General features: G+C 40.7%; 1 long non-coding RNA gene and 1 pseudogene across 2 annotated transcripts in view; both read right to left on the bottom strand.

Annotated features, from left to right (window-relative positions):
* LOC309636721 overlaps window positions 1–27,536 on the bottom strand; it is a 939,587-nt gene that overhangs the window by 48,041 nt on the left and 864,010 nt on the right. The gene's annotated exons all lie outside the window — the stretch shown is intronic.
* Window positions 5,719–7,500, bottom strand: LOC309636629 (lysine-specific demethylase 4D pseudogene; annotated as a pseudogene). The gene has a single exon. The product of its transcript is annotated as a lysine-specific demethylase 4D pseudogene (transcript).

Here is a 27,536-nt window from a genome sequence, read left to right as displayed (position 1 = left end):
CATAATGATTTGCATTTACTTGGTTCCTAATAGGAGTGAACCAATTTTCTGATGATTATTGTCTGATTGGAGGTGCCCCTTCAGGAAGTGCCTCATCAAGTATTGTGTCCATTTTTCTGCTCGGTTGTCTGTCTTGGTAGTAGTTATATGTTCTGCTTATTACTTCTTTACTGGGTATGAGTAATGCGATATCTGTTCTCACTCTTTGATTTGTCTTTTCACTCTCTTTTTCATTGTTTTTGATCCACAGAAGTTTCTCTGTACCTCTAACAGAACAAATATTATTAAAAATAGCTAATATATGGTGACTATCTAATGCCAGACACTGTTCAATGCACTCTGCATAGAATAATTTATTTATGCCTTATCTTCATAATGACCCTATGAGGGAAATCCTAGGAACCCTATTTCTCATATGAGGAAACCGCATCAAGGAGATATTAAGAAACTTGGTCAGGGTGACAGATCTTGTAAGTAGGGAAGTATTCAAGCAAGAATCTCCAAGATGTTTCCTTAAAAGAAGAACAAAGAGGGGTGATTTCTCCTCTACCGAACTGTGGTATTTGAGCTGCAATGGACAAATGTATCTGCATACAGAATAGGGAGGCCAGACACAGACACATGGATATGTGGGAGTCTGCCTACGATGGAGGTAGCGTACCAAACCAATGGGGAAGGATGGGCTATTCAATATGTGGTAGTGGCATTGGCACTATTTTGGGGGGTGGGTGGGATTGGAGCTTGACCTCATACCACTTACATAAATAAATTTGAGGTGCATTACAGATGGATAAAACACAGAATTTTAAGAGAAAATATTGAAGAAGGTCTGTATGAACTCAGGGTGGAACAATGGCTTAAAGAACCAAAAGCACCATGATGGGAACGTCTGATATATTTAAATGATTCCAAACTAATGACTGTGATGGTTAATTTCACATGTAGACTGGGCTAAGAGATGCCCAGATAGCTGGTAAAGCATCACTTCTGTGTGTTCTGCATGGCTCTTCCGGGAAGAGATTAGCACTTGCATCAGTAGACTGAGTAAAGAGCGCCTTCACCACTGCAGGCGGGATCACCCAAACCACTGAGAGCCCAAATTCAACAAAAGAGCAGAGTAGGGGTGAATTTACTCTCTCTGCTTGAGCAGACGCATCCGTCTTCCCTTGCTTTGGGACATCTGACATGGGCACTCCAGGTTCCCAGGCTTTCGAACCCAGACTCAACCATATTCCCTGTTCTCCATCTTGCAGACGGCCCACCTGACAGATCGTGGGATTCCTCAGCCTCCATAACCAAATGAATGAGTTCCTCTAATAAGAGCTATACATATATCTCCTATCGGTTCTATTACTCTGAAGAACCCTGACTAATACTATGACGTAAAAAATTAAAAGAACTTACAGTCTAGGAGAAGTTTGTCATCATACATGAAATAGACAATGAATTAGTATCCTGAATATCATATAACTTCTACATAACAACAACAAAAAATAGTCAAACCAAAAAAAGTAGGCAGAGCTTTAGAGTAGGTAATTCAGAAAAGAGGAAATCCAAATGGCCAATAAATACAAGAAGATGTGCAGGATTACTAGCAATCAGAGAAGCTGTTCTCTGCCCATTTTGATTAGGTCTGACAATATAAAAAGTGGGTCAAGATATGGAGAAACCAAATCTCTCCCACACTGCCAATAGAGGTGGAAATTGGAGGGCAAGCGGGCTTTTTCTAAAAAGTTAAAAGTGAACATAAATACAACCCAGGAATCCTATATACAAAGCTGCTCTGTAAAGCATAGTTCGAAATAACAAAGATTTGCAAATAACCCTATTGTCCATCAGCAGCAGAACGAATAAAATAAAATAAATTACCCAGATCTAGTGGACTTTGTTGAACTAACTAGGGACTATAGATAGGAAAGTCTTTAGATCTTGTAACTGTAATATTGACTTTTTTAAAAGGTGATGGTGGGGGTATGTTGTTAAAACCACACGACATACTACTTTTGGTTTCGTAGCCTTTTGTCTACAAACTTGATGAATATACACTGGACTTGTGATTGTTATTTCTCAGAAGTGGAGAGAGGCCTAGGAGAGATCGTGGCAGTAAGAAAGAAGATGGCTCTATCCTTGTCTTTATTTAATTGTCATTGTCAATGTCCCTTGCTTTTCCAAGATTAAGTATAGCAACAACTTACTGGACATGGAAGAACAGCTGGATCTGGGCATCTTTTCCTGAGAAGAGTGGTCCAGATTGTGAGTATCCAATTTGAGTGTGCCAGTTGACTTGAAATAAAATAGAATTTTCAATACAATTGCTTGATGAACCCCCTTCATTACCACCCCCAGCTCCTGATCCTTTCAAGAAGCCTAATTTTTTTTTTAATGGAAGTATAGTTGATTTGCAATATTGTGTTAGTCGCAGGTGTACAGAAAAGTGATTGTTATATACATATTTTTTCAGATTATTTTTCATAATAGATTATTACAAGATATTAAATACAGTTCCCTGTGCTATATAGCAAATCCGTGGGTTTTTTTGGTTTTGTTTTTGTTTGTTTTGATTTTTTGTGCAAATCCTTGTTGCTTATCTGTTTTCTGTACAGTCGTGTGTATCTGTTAATCCCATACCCCTAATTTATTCCTCCCCTGCTCCCTTTCCCCTTAGCTAACCACAAGTTTGTTTTCTATGTCTGTGACTCTGTTTCTGTTTTGTATATAGATTCACTTGTATTGTTTTTTAGATAACACATATAAGTGATCTATTTGTCTTTTTCTGTCTTACTTACTTCACTTAGTATGATATTCTCTAGGTCCATCTATGCTGCTGCAAGTGGCAATATTTCATCCTTTTGTGGCTGAGTAATATTCCACGGTATGTATATACCTCTTCTTCTTAAACTAATCATCTGTTGATGGGCACTTGGTTTGTTTCCATGTCTTGGCTATTGTAAAAAGGGCTGCTATGAACACTGGGGTGCATGTATCTTTTCGAATTAGAGCTTTCGTCTTTTCTGGATATACGCCTAGGAATGGAATAGTTGGATCATATGGTAGCTCTATTTTTAGTTTTTATAAGCAACCTCCATACAGTTTTCCATAGTGACTGAACCAATTTGCATTCCCTCCGAAAGTGTAACAGGGTTCCCTTTCATCCACACCCTCTCCAGCATTTATTATTTGTAGACTTTTTGACGATGGCCATTCTGACAGGTGTGAGGTGATACCCCTCTGTGGTTTTGATTTGCATTTCTCTAATAATTAGCGATGTTGAGCATCTTTTCATGGGCCTGTTGGCCATTTGTATATCTTCTTTTGAGAAATGCCTACTTAGGTCAAGAAGACTAATTTAGGAACCAGTCTACTGGTAAAACTAAACTGTATTTTTAACATTGCTACTCTTTATTGGGCAAAGGAAATTTTGTTTCAAGTATAAAACTGGGTGAATACATAAGGAGTATAGTGGAAGAAATATTTTCTGAAGTTGATTTTTGTTTCTTGGCCTTCAAAACTCCCAATTTTGTTATCCTAGGTTATTTGGAGCGTGTATCTGCCGGGAAGAGATTGTGATATCCCTGAAATATGACAAGGAAAATTTCAGTTTCTAAAATTTAAAATAGCAATATGAGCCAGGCTACTGTCTTCACAGAGACTTTTCAGAGTTCCCTTATTTCTCTGCACTGCCATATCCACAACTGACCTAAATGAAAGGACCAAAAGCCCTTAAGTTCTCAGTTACTTATCACATGAAAGTTTACTCCTTGCTCATATGAGATCTACTATGGTCCAGTTGCTCTCCAGGGCTGCTGCCTTCCCAGTAATTCCAGTCTGCTTCCATCATGTGGTTCCACCATCTCAATACAGGGCTTCATCATCTTTCCAGCCAAGCATCTCACTGCCATCCTCCACTGAGGAGCCTGAGTTCAGTCTCTCAGCTTCAGTTTTCCACAGAATATACTACCACACAGTTGCCTAGCTGCATGGTGATAGGGATGAGATGTGGGCTTTTGCTACTCCTCAATCAGAACTTCAAAGAAGCCTTACTTTTTCATTAGTCCTGCCTGTAATCTTACATGGTGCTTCAAATTCCAGATTCTTACTGAAATTCTGTAGGGGAGAGCTGGAGGGAAGAGAGATGTGGTTTGATTCTCTGAAGTGTTTCCTTCTGCATCCAAACTATCATGTTCAATTTCCAAAATTGATTCTGACTTTGGCCACTTCTGTGCATTTTCAACACTATGGCCTAAGTCAGTAACCATCAATTCTCACCTGTATTACTTAGATGTTCTAACTACTTCTCCTGCCCCCAAGGGGTCCACAGAACAATTAAGGTGATTAGTTAACTGTGCAAATTATATCATGTCAAGTGCTGTTTTCAACTTCCAATGCCTTCTCATTTCAAGTTGAAAAAAACTCAAATATTTCACATGAGCTACAAGGTCCTGCATACCCTGGACCCTGCCTCTCCCTTCTCAGTGCCCCAGACACAAATGAGCTTCCTCTCTATCCACACAAAAACACCAAGCTCTATGTTAGGGCTGTTACACTTGCTGTTTCATCCAAGTGGAAATCAGCTCTGGACCTTCCTTCTTGTCATTTGGGACTCAGAAAGGTCTCCTGCTCTACGAAGTATTCCCTGACCACCGGAACCACACTGCCCATTCTGCACTAGCATCCCATCCCCTTTAATCTCTTCACAGAACCATGCCCACTTGAAATTGTCTTGTTCCTTTATTTGTGGATTGGTTTATTGGGATGTGTCAATGACTTAACCTTGTGAAATATACATACAGCATTGAGAAGGCAGTGGAGACTTGCAGAGAAGATTTTCATATGCTGGCACTTTTTGTCCTCTGTTTGCTCATCTCTCCTAGCAACTTGGATCAGCCAAGTGCCAGGTGATTCCCACCAAGTCATCCTTCAGATAGGCCTGCAAACCAAACCCCCCAACCCAGCCAGCCAGCTGGAACCCAACAATCAACCCCAAACTCACTCACCAACATCACACAAGGCAACCAGCTCATAAAAATAAGATTTGCTTGAAATGTTTTGATATAATTATTAAGAAAAGTGCAGAAAAAATGACCACCTCTCAGTTGACTGACTGAACAACACAGAAAATAAAGTCAGATTTTAACATTCTGGTTACCTTTAATATATTTAATAAACTCAGATTTTAACATTCTAGTTACCCTACTAGCAGAGAACACATTTTCAATACATCAAAGACTCAGAAAGATTATCAATTATTATCTTAGTCTCTACTGACCTAATTGGTCAAAAGGGCCTAGTTTGGCAAGAAAAGCAGGAAGGGAAGGGGGAAGAGGAAAAGGAGAGAGACTGGAGGGTAATCAAAGCCCAGGGTTCTTTAGAAGTACAGCAGCATCCAGAGCTGGCCCACAGGATGGGAGTGTGAGGTAGATTGGGCTCTGGTGACCTCAGCAGGACCTAGTTCCCAGAGATACTAGAGTGTCCAGTGCATGAAACCTCAGTTTGTGACACAGGAGTTAGCAGTGTCCAACGATTCCAGGGTCTGGAAGGAAGAACAAACTTTGGAGAATTTGGTAAACACCAGGGAACCAGCATGTCCAGCGGCAGCACAGGAGGCACGCTCACGCAAGGCTAGTGACCTGCAAATACCCAAAGCTCTGAAATGGAAATATGACCAGTCTCAAAGGATCCCCATGCAAGAGCAGTGGGGTAGAAAGGCATCCCCTGGGCTTAGGGGACAGGGCCACAACCACAGCCAGAAGCCGTGGCGGGATGCTGGAGCCCAGGGCTGAGCGGGGCGGCGCTGTCCGGCGAGGGTGCATCCACAGGCAGGGGCTGAGCCTCTGGGTCCTGAGCTGTGTCTACCGAAAGCCTCCTCTTAGCCCTGGGGGGAGCAGCTGGCTCCTGAGTGCCCTGTTCCCAAGGACGACGACGAGGGCCACATCTTCCAGCTGGGTGGCGATCCGGGGCAGATGGACCTGGGGTCGGCGGCTGGGTCGGACCGGGCTCCGCGGAGGTGCTGGTGGCCCCGTCCCTGAACTGGTCGGCAGAGCAAGAACCCCGGGCCGGCGAGGGGCGCCGGGACACAGCACGCACAGGGACTCGGTGGCGGGTCCCACCGCCCGCGGCTACAGCCCTACGGGGGCGCAGAGCGCGGCGGGGCAGGTGGTGCCTCGTGGCGAGAGCGGCTCCCAGGGACGCTCGGACCTCCCTCCAGGCGTTCAGGACCTGGCTGTCCGGCGCCGTGGGCTGCGTGTGGTCCACCACGATCCGGTCCTGCCCGCCTTTCCACAGCTCGTAGCGCTCCGGTTGCAGGATGCGCACGAAGGCGTCCATGGAGAAGGCGACCCGGGCCTCCCCGCAGCTGCACTGCGAGGCCACTTTGCCATAATCGATCCAGCGCGGGCAGGCGAAATTGATGGCTTCCGCGCAGTTGAAGCCATGGTTGAAGCCAGAGTGGTAGCCATAGGGAAAGGTCACGATGAACTCTCCAGCCTCCTGAGTGATCCGATCGAAGGGGATGCCGTTGTCCTTGAGCACCGTGGGCGAGATGAGAGCCACCTTGTGCCGCAGGAAGGCCTCACAGCCCCGCGCGCTGCCCGGGAAAAGCTCCCTGGCCAGGCGTTCCAGGCGCCGGCCGTGCTCCGGGGGCACCGCGTACCACGTCTTGGGCTCCCCGAAGTGCAGGTAGTTGATGCTGTAAAGGTCCATGTCCTCCGTGTGCCAGGCGAAGGCGGTCTTCCACATGCCGAAGTACAGGTAGGGGGTGTTGACGCCTTCGATGACCACTCCGCACTCCTGCTCCAGCAGGTCCTGAAGGGTTCCCAGGTGTCCAAGGTTCCACTGCTCCGTGTTTTGATCGAATAAGGAGCCACTGACGTCCGCACCATATACTGGTGAATCGTAGAGGCGTGTTTTCCAATATTTTCGCTCCAGCTCCTTAAAATCAAAGTGTGCTGGAGTCCGGTATTTTTCACTATTTGCTAAGTGGTGGTACTCACCCACGGTCATGGCTTTCTTCTTTTTGTGATATTGAGTAAACACACCTGCCTGCCCAGAAGTCACCTGCTGGAGGGGAGCGGCTATTAAGATGTCATTGATATCATCATAGGTCTGTCTGGCTTTCCAGTCCTTGGGTGGAATGATCTTCGCCACGCCTGCTCGGTGTGCACCTTGGGATTCCATATAAGCAATGTATTTATCGAAATCATTAAACTCTTCTTTGGTTGGATGAAATACCATTATTCTACAACTTGGGTTCTGGGCCCAGTTGGACTTAGACGTCATAGCTTTCATTAATAAGCAGGAAACTCCCAAGTTTTGATTTATGTTCTGGATAGGTGAAGATGCTGGGAAACAGTACTTTTTCAAAAATGGGTTGGAGTATATCAGCAGGAACCCGCAGTAGACTTTAATGCAATGAGTTGATAATATTTCTTAGGCTTGCTGATTCTCCAGGGGACTCCACGCTGGGCAGAAGCCTTGCTCAGGACTGGTGCTGGCTGAGCCTGCAAGTCTCTGATGTCCTTGGTTGACACTTGGCTCTGTCCTCTTGAGATCTAGTGAATCACCCAGCCCTGGCTGGGTATCCCAAATGTAGTGTCTTCAGGGCAGTATTGAACAAAAAACCTAAAAAAAAAAAGAATAGAGACAGGTTGAAAACTAATGTTTGGAAATATTTACTAGGGAACTACAAAGAAATCACCACCATGGACTATAATTGCATATTCAAATAAAGGGTAAAATTTCATAAGATTGACAATACAAGAAATGGTGTTGTTGTGAACAATGGAAATTCTTGTACTCTAGTAAGGAGAATGGAAATCGTTCCATTCACTTTGAAAAACTATTTGGACAGTATCCACTAAAATTGAACTTACCCATGTGCTATGATTCATGCCTAGGATATGTGTATGTCTGTGCAATGAAAGTCAAGTCCAAGAGTGTTCAGAACAACACGATTTCAGAAGCCAAACACTGGAAACAACTCAAATGCCAGTCAACATTAGAATGGATAAGTACACTGTAGTATATTCATACAATGGAATATAATACAGAAATGAAGATAAACAAGAACTACATGAAAATATAAGAATAATTCTATAAACATAATACTGAGCAAAATTATCTGGACTCAAAAGAATACCTATTCTATGCTTCCATTTAGATAAAGATAAAAAGGTACCTATAAGATGATGATATTTTTTGGTACCAACGTAATCTATGTTAGAAGTCAGAGTAGTGGTTACCTTTGTGAAAGAGAGAGGTTGTGAGTGGGGGTGTGAGGAAGTGTCTAGATTAATGTGAATATTCTATTCTGAACCCAAGTGCTGGTTACACACCCATCAGAATGGCTCATTGACATAATTCATCAAGTTATGATGATTTTCACAAATTTCTGTGAAATAAATTTGTTTTAATGTATTTAAATTATTTAGATAAATTTAAATATATAGTTTAGGGTGAAAAGCATTAAAGGAGACATATCTTTCATTGTACGAAAAGGAAAAGGAAGAGTGATTAAAAATATATGAACTAAACATTCAATTGAAGAAGCTATAAAATAGAAGAAGAGAAAGAAGGGGTAGGAGTAAAAAAATAACAAAGAATAAAGACAAAATTAATGAAAGAAAACACATACAAGACAGAACACTGATGACCAAAAATATTCTTGGAAGAAATTAATGATAGCAATACACCATGGGAGTAACTGAGCATAAGAAAGAAGGGGAAAATAAACCACTAGGAATGAAATAGTGCACAAAAAAATGTTTAAAATCTCAAAAGAGAATCTTAGGAGAAACGTGACAGCAAAATTTTCAAAAGATAAGAGAAAAGAATAAATTTCTGGAGGGGAAACTTATCCAAAATGGATCCAAGAAACACCAGAAAGCTTGAATAATACCCCAGTATAAGAAGCTGGTTCAAAGTATGACCCCTGAAAGTCCAGGAGACACATCATTTTATATGTGAATCTAGAAAAGTTTCAAGAAACAGTTAACTCTTATTGTGCAAATTGTTTCAGAGTATAGAAAAAGTTAGAAAACTTCTCAGATGAGGCAATTCTGATCTCTGATAGCCAAACGAAAAATGGACGATAAAAAATAAAGCTACAGGCCATCTTTGTTTATAAGCATAGATGAAAGCATAAAAGGGAATGTAATCCAACGAAATACAGCAATACAATAAAAGAATAATACATCATGACCAAATAGAATGCAAGGATGATTCAACATTGGAAAATTTAATGATATAATTCAGAATATTAGCAAAGTAAATGAAAAATATCATCATCTTATAGGTACCAAAAAAGCATTTGATGAAATGCAAAATCCATTCATGATTTTACAATTCTTACTTGCAAAGCATCAAGAGAAACTTGTTTGGTAAGATAAAGAATTTCAAGGTACAAACTAGCAAGGATCATTCTTAATAGTGAAACAAAAGTAACATTCTCATTAAAGTTAGGAAAAAGAGACGCATCAACATGGAAATCTGCTCAACATCACTAATTATTAGAGAAATGCAAATCAAAACTACAATGAGGTATCACCTCACACCAGTTAGAATAGGCATCATGAGAACATCTACAAACAACAAATGCTGGAGAGGGTGTGGAGAAAAGGGAACCCTCTTGCACTGTTGGTGGGAATGTAAATAGATACAGACACTGTGGAGAACAGTACGGAGATTCTTTAAAAAACTAAAAATAGAATTACCATATGATCCAGCAATCCCACTACAGGACATATACCCAGAGAAAACCATAATTCAAAAAGGCACATGCACCCCAATATTCATTGCAGCACTATTTACAATAGCCAGGTCACGGAAGCAACCTCAATGCCCATCGACAGACGAATGGATAAAGAAGTGCTGGTACATATATACAATGGAATATTACTCAGCCATAAAAAAGAATGAAATTGAGTCATTTGGTGAGACGTGAATGGATCTAGAGACTGTCATACAGAGTGAAGTAAGTCAGAAAGAGAAAACCAAATATCGTATATTAACACATGTATGTGGAACCTAGAAAATGGTACAGATGAACCGGTTTGCAGGGCAGAAGTTGAGACAGAGATGTAGAGAACAAGCGTATGGACACCAAGGGGGGAAAACCGCAGTGGGGTGTGGGTGGTGGTGTGCTGAATTGGGCGATTGGGATTGACAGGTATGCACTGATGTGTATAAAATTGATGACTAATAAGAACCTGCAGTATAAAAAAACAAACAAACAAAAAACAACTAATACTAAACTTTCTTTGGGTTATTTGTATGGAAATATGTTAATATAAATGTTTCAGACATTACATGAAATTTCCAGAAACCTTATATCTTCTGGTCTAATGTTCTAAGTCATAATTCTAGTTATTACTTTAAAATGTATATCTCAGAAATAACAAAATTTCCTTGTCAATTGCATTATAATGAACTTTCATCCAATCTTTAACCGTGGTCATTTTCAAGTCTTCTGTCATTTACAGACAGTTCTGGGTGTACTCTGATGCTTTTGCAAAAATGTTCCTATAAAAGGGGTTCACCTTCAAGGAATTCATGGAAAAGACTCTGACAAGTACAGGTTTCTGGTAACTGACTATACTGCTGAACTGAATGAATAAGCATGTTCAGAATACTAATGGAAAACTGATGAATTCATGAAAGTGCTAACAAAAGATCAAGATGAAAAAAAATTAATTACGTGGGACTGAGTCAATTTATGAGGATGATTTAATTTTTGTGACTTTCTGTTTGAATTAAAAAAAAAAACAAGAAATCCCACAAGGACTCAGAGGCAAAAAATATACAAATCAATTTCCACTGCCAATTAAAGGAGCTGTTACAGTGGAGGATTACTGGACTGAATGTCAATATTATGACATAGTATGAGTGAGTTTCATGTTTGGTAATTGCAATCATTGTTGCTTTTGTTGTGGTCATCCATTTACAATGCTTGGTGTCAGTTTATCTATCCCTTATAAAAATAAAATACAGTGTGTGTGCGTGAAAAGAAAAAAACATATTGAAAACAATGTGAAAAATTAATCTCACCATGTACACTCCACGTTCAACTTGAACTGTATAGAGCATATGTAATAGTTATGATTTAGGACAGAAAATATATGTACATATCAGAAAACAAAAAAATAACCAAAGCAAACTATCTCATTAATCCAATTTCAAGTGCTCCCTTAATACTGTTTCCTAATCCTCTTAAGCTCCCCTAATTTCCACCCTTCAAATATTCTCTCTCACTTTCCCCTGTCCTCAAACTTCAGGCGCACCTATTCCACCCCACTTAGAATCCTCCAAATGTCCGAAAAGTCCCTAAGTGATCTGGCCCACCATCACCTCTTGACCTCACCCCTTTCTACCCTGCTCCTTGCTCTCTCATTCCAAACACATTCCTGGCTGTGTCTCAAAAAAGGCCGGTATACTCTTGCCTGATGGTCTTTGCACCCAGGCAACTCTCAAGCCTCAGCCCAAACATCACCTTTTCAGGGAACTCTCCTCTGATTGTCTTGCTTTGGATAAAAGTAGAGACGATTTTCCTTCCAGGAAAACAGGTACTCTCTCAACAAAACATTTCCAAATGAAACTTGAACTGATGATCAGTACCCATGTATCTCTTCCAGATATACTCACATCAGCGCCATGGTAACTCCAACATTCCTGATTGCATCACGGTGGAATCCAACTGGCTCTTCCAACTGTCTACTAAAAGGCCTCCTTTTTAAAGTTATCAGCCCACAAAACACAGGTATTTTACCTGAAATCTTTCCTTTAAGATTTCTTACAAGAAAATATATGGGATCTAAAGGTTATACAAATTTCAGGGTCCTTTTAGTTACAGAGGGATTTCCCTGGGAAAACTGCCAGAATGGGAGGAGCTAGCACAGTTGTCAGGGCATTAAACACCACTAGTATTGGGTCAGCACAAGAACCAGGGAGAGGAGAAGAAAACCATGCTAAAGAAATCGGTGAGGAAGAGCTCAAATGCCTTTAGAGAACAAAGGCATTTCATCTTCCTCACCCTGTAGTCTCCCCAATAAGACTTCGAAACATCAGCTTGCCTGCCATTGTTCCAAGTAATAGAAACTCCCCACATCTCCTATGGTCTGCAAGACGTGCCCGAGGTCCCTATATCTTATCTGGGGTCCATTCAAGACAAGAGGAAGCTGTGGCTGGGGCCCAATCCTCTACCACCCCTCTCCCCAAAGAGGTCAGCACAATTTGGCTTCAACATAAAATATTTCTCCTTTGGATCTGGGATCAGGGACAAAAAAATAGCCCAGGAAGGGCTTGCTCTCTGTGACCCCTGCTGGTAGCTTTTGTAAGAGTGCATCAAAGGAATGTTTGCTGCAGACTCGAATACTGGTGGCAGGGGCCCTTTGAGTGAGCAGTAGTAGCTCTGTGTACCTCTGCCCTGGAGCCTCATGCACCATGGAACATGCAGAAGGTAGGTAATGGAGGATTAAAACACTCTTCTCTTTTTCCAACTTTAATGTCAAAGGGTAAAAGAAACAATCTCGAGGTTTCTATAGAATTTGTTGGTAATAAATGGTGGGGAGGGGAAGTGGTTGACAAGCTAGTTCATCCTTGAGGGAGTGTGACAAATGCAGTTAACTTAGCCTCTAAAGATTGGGTGGAAGTCAAATAATCTCTCTCTTCCTATTCCAGAAACACCTGATGAGCACTCAAGGGTCTTGGGGATAGATTGTTATGAAGGAGAAGCATTGTTCAAACATGACCCTAGATGTTCATCCTAAGATGCCTGAACAATAGGCTAGCCTAGACTCCTTCCATGACTGGAGGGCTATAGCATCCAAAAGGGCCCAAGGTCCCCAGGCGCCTCCTAACGTACAGGGCTACTGGCTTTCCCGGACAGCTCCTGTAAATGGCTGGCATGATATCTAGGCCGCTTAATTCCCCAAGCAGTCCGAAGCTCCCTTTCCTAATAAGTTTGCTGACTTCAAAGCCCTATATGAAGGAAGAGCACTGGGGAAGGGGCCTCCACTAGAACAAAACCCTCCTCAACATGGGATGCGTCTCCATGTAGACGCTGAAGAAATGCAGAGCCGATGTGTGCCTTGGTCTTGATGTGTTTCCTGAACTCATATTGTATGACTCTGTGGAATTTTCCTCCATCCACAAGGGGACCCAAAAGATGGGAAGAAAGTAAATAGTAAGGTTTCATCAGGGTTAGGGTTTTCCAGCCATGTGTATCTCAAGGAGAGAGGAACAAGTGTCTTGATGGATTGGATGGAGGGATAAGAGAGTGATTAAAATGATGGACCAGTAAATTTATCCTGGGTAAAAAAGGAAATGAGAACATGAGGGCAATGACGGAGAATGAAACAGTGATCGATTCATGGGCTAAATGTCTCCATTAGGTGAAATACTTTTATTAGAACCCTAGGAAATGTAAGCTAGCAAGAGAATGGGATGCTTGAAACATAGCTGGTACTCTCAGTATTCCCATTTTATGGAGGAAGAAACTGAGGTGTAGAAAAATTTATATTTAACTTCATAGCTTGTGTTCTCAATCTCTAGAGTTATTTTTGTGCTTGTCTTATCTTCCATATAAAACTACTTTGAGAGCCTTGTGTAGGTCTTGTTCATCATCAAATTTTCCAAGGGATCTTGGTACTCTATATGGTGCACACTCCAAACATTTTTATTAAAAAAATAAGTAACTAAAATCATTTGGTGCACCCTGCAGTCTCTCTCGTCTTGGTTACACCACATCTTACTACCTACTCTCCTATCTTAGGGGAAGAGAAGATACTCCCCCTCTCCAGAGCTAATCTTGTCATTTCAACTCCTTAAATTGACACCTCCCATGCATTCCAAAACTATGGTCAATTAAATGATCACTATCACCTCTGTAAAGACTTAAATCATCAGTCATCAGTCTGTTTCCTGATTTAAGCTACACTCTTTCTCTTACCTTCCTTTCAATACCGAACATGTCAAAACATAAACAAAAATTATCTACCTTTACAAAAACATTTCCTCATCTCTCTCGTCTTCTGATTCTGACCCCACTTCTCCACTGAAATTGATCTCTGTCAATCATCACACTGTCTCCCAAGTGCGCCTCCATGGGTTACACTTTATCTCTCTAAATCATTGATTCATGGAACACCTCCTTCCTCCTCAAATGTCTCTGACCTCCAGGGTACTGATAGTCTTCTCCAGTTCTTTTCTTTCTCCTTGGTTCCACTTCTTTTTCCACTATACAAATGCCGTCTTATTTCAAAGCTCAATTCTCATCTCTCTTTTAACTCTTTTTATTTCTCCCTTTCAATCTCCTTTTTCTGTTCATGGCTTTCTTTAGTATCACACTCTCTCCCTTTAAAGATATTATTTATTGCCATAGCTTTCTCTAATAGCACTGACTTTCTCCTGCGCTTCTGATTTGCTTTTCCTTCTTGACTGGCCACTGAGCCCCTGAAAACCAACTTGTTTAGTACAAATTGATCATCTCTCTCCTGAATTAACTTCCTCCTTTAGAAATCATTTTTTCTAAGGATGGGAATACAGTATCCTAGTTACCGTTGGCTATTACATCTCCCTCTCCCTAGACATATAGTCGGTGATGTCAGGGGATCCCACGACAGTCTACTGTGAGGCCCCAGGGACACCTGTATACCCCAGGGAGGCTTCCTGTGCTCTCCTTCCTTCTATAAGGACCCAAGGATCCAGCCTGCCTACCTCTCCTCCTTATAGCTGTCACCACTCAAGCTAGACCCTGAGGATATACAAGTACCCGTCACCTGTATCATGTGATAATCTCCCCATCTCACCCTAATTTTTAATCTAAAAAATTCTTCTACAATGATTTTATTTAAATCTATATAAATATATAATCAAAATTTTCATTCTATATGAAAACTTCCTCTAGAGAAATGAAAAGAGAAGAGTGAAACAATTTACAAGGAAAGTTAATGTCAAAAATTTAAATACCATGCTAAGGGTCTTTCCCCTAATAAACCCTAAAATGTTGATTATGAATATCACACAGGCCCTCATTTCTTATTGAATTCTTAATAAACAACTAAAACAAACCTTGAGTTGAGTATTTGTTTTTGTTTTTGTTTTTGTTGGCTTTGACACGTGGCATGTGGGATCTTCGTTCCCTGACCAGGGATCAAACCCGTCCCTCTGCAGTGGAAGCACAGAGTCCTAACCACTGGACTGCCAGGGAAGTCCCCTATATTTGTTTTATAAACTAAATTATTTCCTTTTTACATTTCTAAGGATCCTAGGAGGTATGCGGCTGGTCTACCATCTATATAAAATAAATAATCTAGATACACATTAATCTTCAGATATTGAGCATCCAAAGGAAACACTCTGATTTTGTAAGTGTAACTCTGTGCTCAAATCAAAACTCAGAATTTGCCGGGTACAATTACGGTGATCCTTCAGTGCTCCAGGCAAATGTCTTCTCTATGGGTCTCAGATGGTTGCTTTTACTGTGAAACTGCCTACATGTTTCTTTCGATTGGAGCCACAGGTACTAGTTGAGAATAAGTACCCTTACATTTCAGTTACTCTTCCATTTTACCCTTATTCTTGGTATCCCCAGTAACACAGAAATTCTTCCTCTAAGGAAACTTGACAATTCTGACATTTGAAGAAAAGTATTTTTATCAGAATGATTAGACTTGATGGATTTCTGGAAATTAGGAGTCTTTCAAAAATAATTCCTCTAAGCTTTCCTGGTGTATGTGTGTGTGTGTGTGTGTGTGTGTGTGTGTGTGTGTGTCTGTGTGTCTGTGTTTTAAACTGGGGAAGGTAAGAAGTGAAGTAAGTTTAATAAGTCCTCTCACTGTGGCCATTGTCCCGATTGTTTATTGTACAGATTGCAGAGCAATTTCAGGACAGCAGGAAAGCCTTCTTGTCTTTCATGCTCCGTGCATATTTCAAAGCTATTCTTTCAAATGAGAATTGTTGACAGAATGCCTCAGACGTTAGCCATTGTTTCTGCTGACAGCCAATATCTAAATGCTGTGTTTAATAAATTTCTTCTCACGTTAGAAAGTCTACTTACCGTTTATTGCAAATAATTATAACCATCATATTTGATGGCTAAATAAATTCTATTGGATGGAGATACGTGACTCAACTTTCCCCCTATTATTGGACAGTTATTTTGGTTTTTGCTTTTCCACAAGTATTACTAATCCCTTATAAATATCCTATATTTCAGTACCTAGATCAGTATATTTGGTAAAATATTAGTTAAATAATGAATTTCCTTGGATTAGATAACTAGAAATGGAATTACTGCATTGCAAGATTTAAACATTTAAAATCCTTAACATGTATTTCCAAAACTTTCCAGAAACATATCACTTTTCATCCTCACCATTAACGTTACTCTGAAAAAATATCTTTAATAATTTGGTAAGAAAATTATTGTGAAAAATTTTGGTGAAAAAGTGTAGCTCAAGTTTTAATTTATACTTCTTAGATTACAACTAAGATTGACTTGTTTTTCTTCAATGAATGCTAGCCATTTGTATTGCTTCATATCCTTTGCCCATTTTTCTCCAATATGGTTCTAGTGTTTTTTCTCATCTACTTACATGAACATTTTATGTATTATGTGAGTATTCTGCATATTTTACACAGTATATGAACATTTTACTTGTCATGTGAATAGTTTCCATATTAAACCCTGTGTTTAATCTGTTCATAGATTTTTCCCAGTTTGCCATTTCTTTAATTTATATTTAATTTTAATTTTAAATGTTTTTCATATATATATCCGTTTAATATATTAAAATGTTGAGTCGGTCTTTTCCTTTGTAATACCTTTCATGGCCTTTATGTTTAGAAAGTGAGAAAGTTAATTGCCCATCCAGAGACAGATAAATATTAACTTATGGGGATTTTCCTTTTTATAGGTTAATTGTACTTTTAATTTTGATTTTAATTATACCTTTAATTCTAACTGGGGTTTGTGGGTTTATTTTATTAACTTGTTTTATTGTTTTGTGAGTATGGTACGAGGAATAAGGGAGATGTAAATATCATTCCTAGGCCTAGTGTGCTGTGTTCCTCTCTATTAGTTTATAAGAGCTTTTCTTTGTCCCAGTGGTCTTAAACTTTTTCCGTCTCAAAATTCTGGTTCTTTAGTTTTATGAAAGCTTTTTAGTTACTTCTTTGACAGCTTCCTCTAGTTTTTCCCTCTGTACATTAACTCCTGTATTTGGATATCAGACCTCATGGACCGGACATCCAATTTTTGTGTCTTTTCTTCTTCCAATTTTCTATCCCTTTATGACTGTTCTTTACCTTCTGAAATTTTTTCTTATCTTTATCTTGTAAACCTGCTTCTATTGTCTTTTTCATTTCTCCTATCAAACTTCTAATTTTTAACAGCTCATTTCTGTCCCCTTAGCTTTTTCAAGTGTATATAGCTTCCTTCCCTGCCCCCCACCATTGTCTCATTTTTTTTTCACGGGTGCACTTCTTTCATCTCTCAGAAAATACTAAAACCCGGACCCATATTGAGAAAGCAAGCTTCATGTAATAATCCTTATGCTTAAAATTGACATTGCAATCTAGTATTTCTGTTGTGTTCTATTTTGTTCCCCATTAAAAAATACGCTGCTGGTAACCCATAAAGTTGTTTCTACGACCCACGAATCGCTCATGTCCTGCAGTTTGGAAAGATATATTCTATAAATCATGTTGAGGCTTTTGATCTTTCAATGGCCGAGACACAATCACATTTGCTTTCTGGGCAGAAATGGGCAGACTGGAGTGGCCTAGAATGAATGAAGAAAAGCATGTATAAAGATCCAGATGAGAGATGGTAGCTTGGAGTGGGGTGGTGGTTGAGCCAGAAGCAGAGTGCCTACTAGGGTGCCTTCACTCACATCTTCTTATTTAATCTTATTTCCTCAGGGTGCCACGTGGGGAACTGGACTAGAGCGTTCAGATGCTTGTCCAAGATGGCATAATCAGTGAGTCCTGAGCCAGATTTGAGCCAGGCCCGTCTGCTTCCTAGGCCTGGCCTTTCCTCTAAGTCACAGCAAATCCATGAGGTGAGCCTGTAAAATAGGAGAGAAATTGTCAGAAGAGCACATTTTGGAGCTTAAGAACCAATTCCTTGGAGGCTTCAATACCTGAAATTGTTGACTATGTTTGGTCCCTGAAATGAAACCTAAATTTATTACTTAATTCAAAAAAAAAACAAGACACATACAGAGTGATGTCACAGTAACAACTAGACTTGGAGTCCCCTTTGATCTGGAGTTGATGACCCTGGTCACGTGGTACTTGTCCCTCAGGCAGGTCATCCTTACCCTTGTACACCTCTGCCATGTCCTCCATGGCAGGCTGTGAGGATTATGGTTTTCATGGGATTTTTTAATATTTATCTTACTATCTAGGATTATACATGTTCCCCAATGTCGATTCATGTTGTCAACTCTAAACACAATTAAACAACTAGAAATCAATCCCTCTCTTTCTCATGTTCTTTATACATGCTCTATTATGCTGCTTGTCATGTAAGGGTATTAATCATTCCTCTGTCTGTCTTCTCTACTAGATCATGTACTTCGCGGAACAGGGTGGTCCCTTCGTAGTCTCTGGGTCCCATTGGCTACCACAGAGTCTGGAATAATAGATGTCAAATTTGATAATTATGTTGTGCTTGAAGAAATGCAGAATATAGAAATAAATTCTCAGTTTTTATGACTAAAGCATTTATATGATTTTAATTCACTGTTTTTCAAACTTTCTTGATCCCTGCCCCCTCCTTTGATAAGCATAACTTATCTCTCCCACTACTCCCCCACCCCCTTCGGCAAATTCTAGTTTTCTCCCAGACCCTTGTCAGTGACCAACACGCACATAACACAGAACATTTGCACATCCCACAGCGAGGGCGAATTTGTCTACTTTACTTCCTTTTAGTTTATAGTACAAACAAGAGAGCTTCTTTTTGTTTGCCTGCTTTCCAAAGAGAAGTTATATGATGATATTGAGTTTACTTTTGCAAATTACAAATGTCCTCACCCCAATATTCTAGAACACAGTACGTCATGGGAGTACCTTGATCTAATTCAAGTTTTTACTGACAGCTCATTCTAGGGGAAGCCTGTCTTTCACAGCATCTTTATGAGCGATAATTCACTGTCTCCATTTGATCACCTCTGGTCCCTTTTCTTTGCCACTGACTCTTTTCTCCTGGGGACGAGGTTTCAAACCAGATCCTCTTAGGCCTCTGCACTCACACCCACGCCAATCCAACATCTGTCGGTAGCTGTCAGCAAAGATCTGAAGGGGAAGAATAATGGCTGATGTGCAATAAAATGACATTCTATTTGGATGTCAGTGGTTTGGTTAATTATGTTCCAAGCTGTTTGAAGACATGAGTCAAACTAGACCCTTCTCCAGCCCTGCAGCCCTCACCACCTCATCTCTCATACCCAGTATTCCATCCCTTCATCCCCGCCAATCCATTCTGCAGCTGCAGTAACTTCCTAAAATAAAACTGATGACATCATCCTACTCTTACAGCCCGTCAATCGCTCTCCATTTCCCTTAGCATGAAACCCTGCTCCCTACCCGACCCCCAGAACCACTGAGATCTGATCCCTCCCTCTTGGGCCTCACCTGTGGCCTGTGCCACCTGGCCCTCTATGCTCTGAGCAGTACTATTCAACTTCTTGCAGTTTCTACCACAGACAGTGCTCTCTCGTGTCCCTGAGACTTTGCATCAAAATACTTCCCTTGGCCTGGAATTCTCACTTTGTAATCCCATCCCTTCATCTCTTTCATTTAGCTTTTTTTTTTTTTTTTTTAACACAATCCAGCTAAACATTAGTTCCTCAAGTCATCCATCTTCCTAACAAGCATGTCTTCACTCACCCCTTGCCCTCCTCCTGCCTGTGAGGTTAAGGGCCCTTTCTGATTGTGCCTTTCGAACCCAGTCCTCCTACAGTGGAAGCACGGAGTCCTAATCACTGGACCACCAGGGAATTCCCTGATCGTGCCTATTAATCCCAGTATTTCACCTGTATCTAATTGCTACCTTCCCCCTCAGACATAAACATAGTGCCTGCTATATAGTAAGTATTCAATACAGTGAGTAAATAAATGAATAAAAGAAAGGGAAAAATACCCTTCCATGAAATTTCATTTGGAGTCTCATGGCTCTAGTTCATTCATTCATTTTCAAAATGTTTTAAAAACATCTACCATGAGCACTGGCTAGATGCCGAGTGTTCAGGGAGGAACGAGGTTAGACTTGGTCCCTGCTCTCATGCCAGCACCTCGCAGGGCTCCATGGGTAACCAGAAAAGAAAGCAGAAGTCAACTGATGCTCTGCCTTAGACAGGGAAGGGCAACGCTGGGGAACTTTCACGCCACGAGTGAGTTCTGTAACGTAGACTTCATGCTGTGTCACCTCTAGCCCAGGGCAAGACAGATACAGAACTTTGTAACACAGAACTTGAAGTAGGTAGGGAAAACAGACAGACAGACCAGACAAGGAGTTCCGATACAGTGTGAGAAGTGCTCTTTAAGAGAGCTATGTGCTATGAGGGCAGAGAAGGGTTGCTGAAGCTAATCTGGGGAGAAGTAGCTCTGGAAAGACAGTAGCAACGGTGTAAAATCATACTTAATCATGAGATATATTGCAACTGTGGCTTGTAAACTGGAATAATGATTAAATTTCTAGGTCCCTGAAGCTACTTCTTTGTCACTCCTCTCTGTTGATTGTCAAACACTTGTATGAAATTGACAGGTAAGGAGGAAATTAACCCCATTTGGATTATGAGGAGAGGCAAGGAGGCTGAGGAGTAGCTCCTATTTGGGTGAGGATGCCTGATTTATTTTCCTAATCATGACTAAACCTAAGAAAGCATACCAGGCTCAACCCTCAAGTGAGAAGCAGAAGGCCTCAGAGTCCAAAGTGGTGGTTGACACCCAAGCCAACAGGAGGCTGAATCACGCTCTCCTGAAACTGTGGACAGAACTGTCTTCTTTCTAGCAAAGCTGAACCTTGGATGGTGTCTAGAAGTAACGCTAGACAACCGCAGTCCTCATAGAAGGAGCCACGTGTCCACATGTGCACTCTCACCCCATGAGCTTGCACTAAAACAGACATATGAGCACAGATGTTAGGGGACAACTGCAGACAGGAATAACTTTGAGTCTCCTCATGCAGAGAAGTATTTAAAATAACTTTTCTGAAACCTTATTTTTTCACCTTTCCTTATCTGCAGGGACAAGAGTGTAGTGGTTATGAGCTGGGCCCTGGAGTTCGACCGTCTGGGTGCAAATGCAGTGAGATCCTGGGCACATTGTGGAACCTCTCTATGCCTCAGTTTTCTCATCTACAAAATGAGGATAAGGATAGAACCTACCTCCTAGAGTTGTTTTAATTATGACAACATGCATTAGTATACCATGCTTCATTGATTCTGAGACATGCATTTTTCACATTTTAACATGTCTGAAATTGAGGTGCAATTTACAGTCAATAGCATAGCATAGTTTATTTGCCTCACTGGTATGAAAAATAATGCTGCCGCTTATAATCAGTGGAATCTTAGATGTGACGAAATTCAGGATACAAAGAGCTTAGAAAAATACGTAGCACATAAACAGTACTAAATGAATATTTAATAGATGATATAGATATAAAATATATATAGCTCTTCTAAGTTCATCAGAGCCAACCTATATAGCTCATTTTAAAACAAATGCCCAAGATAGCAAGGCAATATCATGACTGACCCATTTCCCAGGAAAGAGAGAAACTGCTCTTCATACTTGGCCTGGAGTTGGTGGAAGCATCTGGTACCCATCCCTTTATCTTAGCCAAGATCTCAGAAAGGTGATATAACTGAGACCCACTGAGATGTGGATACCTTGGACAGGTAAAAATTTGATGCCTCTTTAGATCAACATTCTTTTCCTAATCATTTATTAGAGCGACTGGTACTCTGAGATCCAGCAGAGAAGTAGGATCTCTGACAGTGAGGCTCAGAAATCCAACTCTCACCCCAAAGCTGCACACACCAGGGAACAAATCCAAAACCCTAAGTTACCCAACTGCTCTTCTTAGGAGGATAGTGATCATTGGACTACCATTCCCCAAGTGACTAATGAGAGTCTTGTTTTCCAATTACAGACCCCGCTATCCCTAAGAGAAGATGCAATAAACACATTTTTAAAATACCGCAAATTTCCAGTGATGCTCTAGTGAACCTTGGAGACTGGTTGTATAAGCAACTCCTAAGCCTCCCCTACCAACTTTAATTCAGCTCAACTCTGGGCCCAAAAAGGACTTTATTCAGATGGCAGACACGCAGACATGAGTGAATGTCATATATTTAGACAGGGCATCAAAAGGAGCTTCCCTGGCCTTTTGTTTCTTACTGATTGCGTGTTCCCTTTTAAAATGTATTCAACTGTCAATGGGAGAAAGCAGAACATTCTGTTTTAAACTTCCACATTTTAAATTTTCTTCATTTTGAATAATCTGTGTATCTTTCATCTGTATTGTTTTATTTAACTAAAACAAACATATATTGCCTTTGTATTATGAAATTTTGTTTTACTTTCCAGGAAAAAGGGAAAATGAAGTTCTATCAATATATTTATAATAGAAAGAATAATTAGAAAAGTAGAATAAAAAACTAATGCATGATATGATCACAGTATATGAACATAGGCAAAGGATAATAAAAGACTGAGAAAATCTCAATAATTGCCTTTGCACGATAGGTAAGTAAAATTATTTTCTTTTATTTTTGTGTATTTAGAATTTTATACAGAAAAACTATCTTACAAGAGAATAAATGAAATTCTTTTTCAAAGCAAATAGTATTAAATTCAGTTGAAGTTTCGAAACCACTATAGCTTTCGTAAATATACATTTTAAAAAAACTCACAGGAGTATTTCATTTCCACTAGCTGTTCATAGATCACCAAGAAACTCAGTCATTTTATAATACAAAAAGGAAATGGAGGTTCTGATGAAGCAAGGTGACCAGAATCCGCCTTCTGCAGATATGGATAAACTGCTTGGCTTGGCTCTCTTGCCTAGCCCCTGTTAATATTATTTAGTATTTTCATGGTCCTTTCAGGATGATATAACAAAGTATCATAGTGGCTTAGAAAGAAGCATTTATTTATCACTCTTCTGCTAGCCGGGAAGTCAAAGTTCCAGGGGTCAGCAGAGTCAGTGTCTGGTGAGAACCAACTTCCTGGTTCATAGATGGCCGTCTTTTTGCTGTATATCCACATGGCAGAAGGGGCAAGCAAGCCCTCTGTGGTCTCTTTCTAGAGGCACTAATCCCTTTCATCAGGGCTCTACTCTCATGACCTAATCATCTCCCAAAAGCTCTACTTCCAAATACCATCAGTTAAGTTTCAACGCATGAACTTTGGAGGGAGACAAACATTCAGTCTATGGCAGTAATGTTGAAGACAACAGTCTGTTCAGTGAGTGGAGGAGGACCATTTAAATTAAGTAGATGGTCTCTTTTTTTGCAAATATTGATGTGGATAGAGGAGACACTTATTTATTCATTCAGCAAACACTGAGTGCCTTCCTCCCCAAAGTGGGCTAGGCTCAGTGCTAATTGCTGGAGAAACAGAGTGTATAAAACATGGTCTCAGCTGTCCTGGAACTCACAATCTCAGCTTTCTACCAGGTCATCCTGATTTTCAACACAGATCTTTAAACATTTATTTCAGAAATCTATTTGCCTAAGTATCTATTCCATTATAACTACTTATGAATTTAAAATAATTTTTATTTATAATTTAAATAATAAATAATTTAATAATTTAAAATAATGTTTGTTTTTATCACTGCAAAATATATTAAGGAAAACCTTCAGTCCTATCTCTGTCTATATGTGTCTGTCTTAGTCTGAATAGAACAGCATCTGGCTATTGCAAAAGAACTCAAGAAGTGCAGATAAATGGGAAAAGCAGAGGTTTGGGTATCTGGAGACTTTGATTTATATCTAAGCTCTGCCATTTAACAGCTTTTGGAGCTCTCTGAGCCTTAAATCCCTCATTTGTAAAATGGGAATAATAATACTTACCCCACATTTCTGACATGAGAATGAAAGGAACTAAACAATGTGAAGCACTTAACCTATAGCAAAACTGAACAAACGCTAGTTTGTTTCTTCCATATAGTTTCACTGTAGGTAGGTGGCCAGTCTTTCATTTAGGGAGAAAAAAATGCAATTACAAAAATCTGGAATTTACAAGGCAGGTATTTTTAGGGCTCTGGTTTTCTTTTCAGAAAGATTAAATTCAGATTATAAACAGGTTAGCTGCAGGATTCACCTTGACAATTCAATTCCAAATCAAGATAGTACAGAACCTTTGCAGCGCAACCCTCCAGAGACCAGAAAAACCCTTGATCCACTGGCCTTGACCAAGTCTCAGGTAGCCTTCCGAGGCAGTAGCGCTGGGATCACTGTGGGCAGAAAGTGCTCATTAGGACAAAGCCTGCTGTGTGTGGGTCCATGCAGCAGGCGTGACAGTCAGACGCGATCTCCACCTCGCTGTGCAACAGTAACTTCGCCAAGGTTCAGGCAACTAAATAAAAATGTGGAAAAAAAAAAAAACCACGTTCAGCAGATATTGAAAAACACAGCACAGGGTGAAGGAGGGATGGATTGGGGGTTTGGGATTAGCAGATGCTAACTATTCTGTATAGATTGGAACAATAACAAGGTCCTACTATACAGCACAGAGATCTACATTCAATATCCTGGGATAAACCATAATGGAAAAGAATATGATAAAGAATGTATATATATATATATATATATATATATATATATAACTGAATCACCTTTCTGTACTGCAGAAATTAACTCAACATTGTATTGATAAATCAACTATACTTCAATAAAATAAATTAAAGATAAAACACAAACACAAATTATCGTGCAATAAGAAGAGGAGGGAGGGGCAAAGAAAGTCCCAGTGGTCCATGCTAAGACCCAGGAGGTACATGGTAGGTGACCACCCTCCTCTGATCTGTCTCAAAAGGCTTTATTGAGAAAAATGGAAAGGAGCCAAAAGAACCACGACATTGGCCATGTTCACTGAACCATCTACTGTCTCCCTAGACTTGCTACCTGGCTCCCCTCTCTCCTAATTTTGTCCACCAGCGGTGACTAGATGACCTGTCATTTTAACCACATCACTGTTTGTCTCCACATGAAGATGCCTCTCCTTGATGCTTTGTGCTCCCTGCCCGTTTACCCCAAGAGCTCCGCCTACAATTCCAATGGCCTTTAGACTGTGGTCTCAATTCCTGGTCTCTCACAGGCCTGTCCCCTCACCTTGCCCAACACAGTGTAAGGCCCCTGTCCCTTGCAACAAATTCTGCTCTTCAAGTCACTGAGTATTTGAGGCCTTTGTCTTTGCTTTATTAATCTGCTCCACATGGACCCAGGGCCCAACAATGAGGGCATCTGTTACAGATCTAATATTAGCAACAAACACAAGTCACATCATCTTGTATGAAGACGATATTGAGGGAGAAACATTCGGTCACTAGCAGAGACGTGGCAGCATTAAACAAGGGGCTGTGTCAAAGGCTGGGGCTGTCTGTCATTCAGAGAGGGCAGAAAAGAGGGGAGGGAGAAGATTGGAGAGTGTAAACCGTCCTTTCTTTCCTTCCGTTCTGCTGTCCTAGGGATATACGACTGCCCTGCACAAGTCCTACCATATCTGGGCCCAGGTCAGGCAGAGAGGTCCCCTGTCCCCCTAGGAGGACATACAGAGTTCTTCGATGGTGAGTGTCAGAAACAGCCATGCTTAGGCCTCTGGAAGGTGTGCCTTCAGCAGAGGGGCTACCAAACTAACAAGTCATTGGTTTAAAAACCCTTGGCCACGCGGCTTAGGGGACGCCGTGTGTCTCCCCTTTTCTAGCAGCTCCAAAGGTCCAGCAAGATCAGTTGGATTAGCCTCCATGGCATGTGGAATCTCTGAAATCCCAATGGGCTGTTTAGAACAGGGGGCAAGTCTGAGCTCTGGAAATGTTTTATTTGGCTACCAGGACTTGGAAGTTTTTTTTTAACTAGCTGTCAACATTTACATTTTTTTTTCATAAAATCCCAAGTTGTTAGCTTCTCTGGAAAATTCAGAAACTGACAACCCCATGACCCTCATTCCCACAAAACAATAGTAGACTGTCCCCCAGCAGAGTCCTTGGCCTTACGATGGGGCATGAGCCGTCCTCCTCACAGCAACAGTCACTTAGATGATCGGCCTGAGCCGGGTGGGAAAGGGAATTTTCTACCAGGAGTCAAGGGTCTCACAGGAAAGGTGAGCAGGCTCTGGGTGCTGTGAGCAGTGGGCAGGAGTGGATGAAGGAAGGAGATGAACCCCATTTCAAGGATATACAAACTCCCACCGCCCAAAAGCCAAGCCCCAGGTACATGGCAGAGAGACTGCCAGCAAGCCCAGCCAATGGAGCTGCAATTTTGGGGTGGTGAGAATATGGGGGGAGGATCTAGACATCAGTGTGTTTCAAATGTGATTCCAGTGGGTTGAGGACCAGTGCACTGGAGCGGTGCCTCTCCACCTTGAACATGCCCATGACTCACCTGGGATCTAGTTTAAAATGCAGATTCTGAGTGGTAGGTCTGCGGCCGAAGTCTGAGCTCCTGAACTTCACCAAAGTCAAAGGCGATGTCCGTGCTGTGGATCTTGTCCACGCTTTGAGTGATAAGAAGCTACAGCCTTTTCCAAGAGGCACAGGAAAAGATGTTCAACATCACTAATTATTAGAGAAATGCAAATCAGAACTACAGTGAGATATCACATCAAACCAGTCAGAAAGGCTATCATCAAAATATCTACAATTAATAAATGCTGGAGAGGGTGTGGAGAAAAGGGAATTCTCCTACACTGTTGGTGTGAAAGTAAATTGGTATAGCCACTGTGGAGAACAGTATGGAGGTACCTTAAAAAACTAAAAAGAGAGCTACCCTATGATCCCACAATCACAGTACTGGGCATATATCCGGAGAAAAACATGGTCTAAAAGGATACATGCATCCCAATGTTCATTGCAACACTGTTTACATTAGCCAAGACATGGAAGCAACCTAAATGTCCATCGACAGGGGAATGTATAAAGAAGATGTGGTACATATATACAATGGAATATTACTTAGCCATTAAAAAGAATGAAATAATGCCATTTGCAGCAACATGGGTGGACCTAGAGATTGTCATACTGAGTGAAGTAAGTCAGACAAAGACAAATATTGTATGAAATCGCTTATATGTGGAATTAAAAAAAATGATACATATGAACATATTTACAAAACAGAAATAGACTCACAGACTTAGAGAACAAACTTACAGTTACTAGGGGGAAGGTGGGAAGGGATAGTTAGGGAGTTTGGGATTAACATGTACACACTGCTATATTTAAAATGGATAACCAACAAGGATGCACTGCATAGCACAGGGCACTCTGCTCAATATTACCTAACAATCTAAATGGGAAAACAGTTTGAAAA

The sequence above is a fragment of the Balaenoptera physalus genome (assembly GCF_965194825.1).
Source record: "Balaenoptera physalus genome assembly, chromosome: 10".
NCBI classification, from domain to species: Eukaryota; Metazoa; Chordata; class Mammalia; order Artiodactyla; family Balaenopteridae; genus Balaenoptera; species Balaenoptera physalus.
Note: the sequence above shows the minus strand (reverse complement) of the source record. Positions and strands in the feature narration are given on the sequence as shown.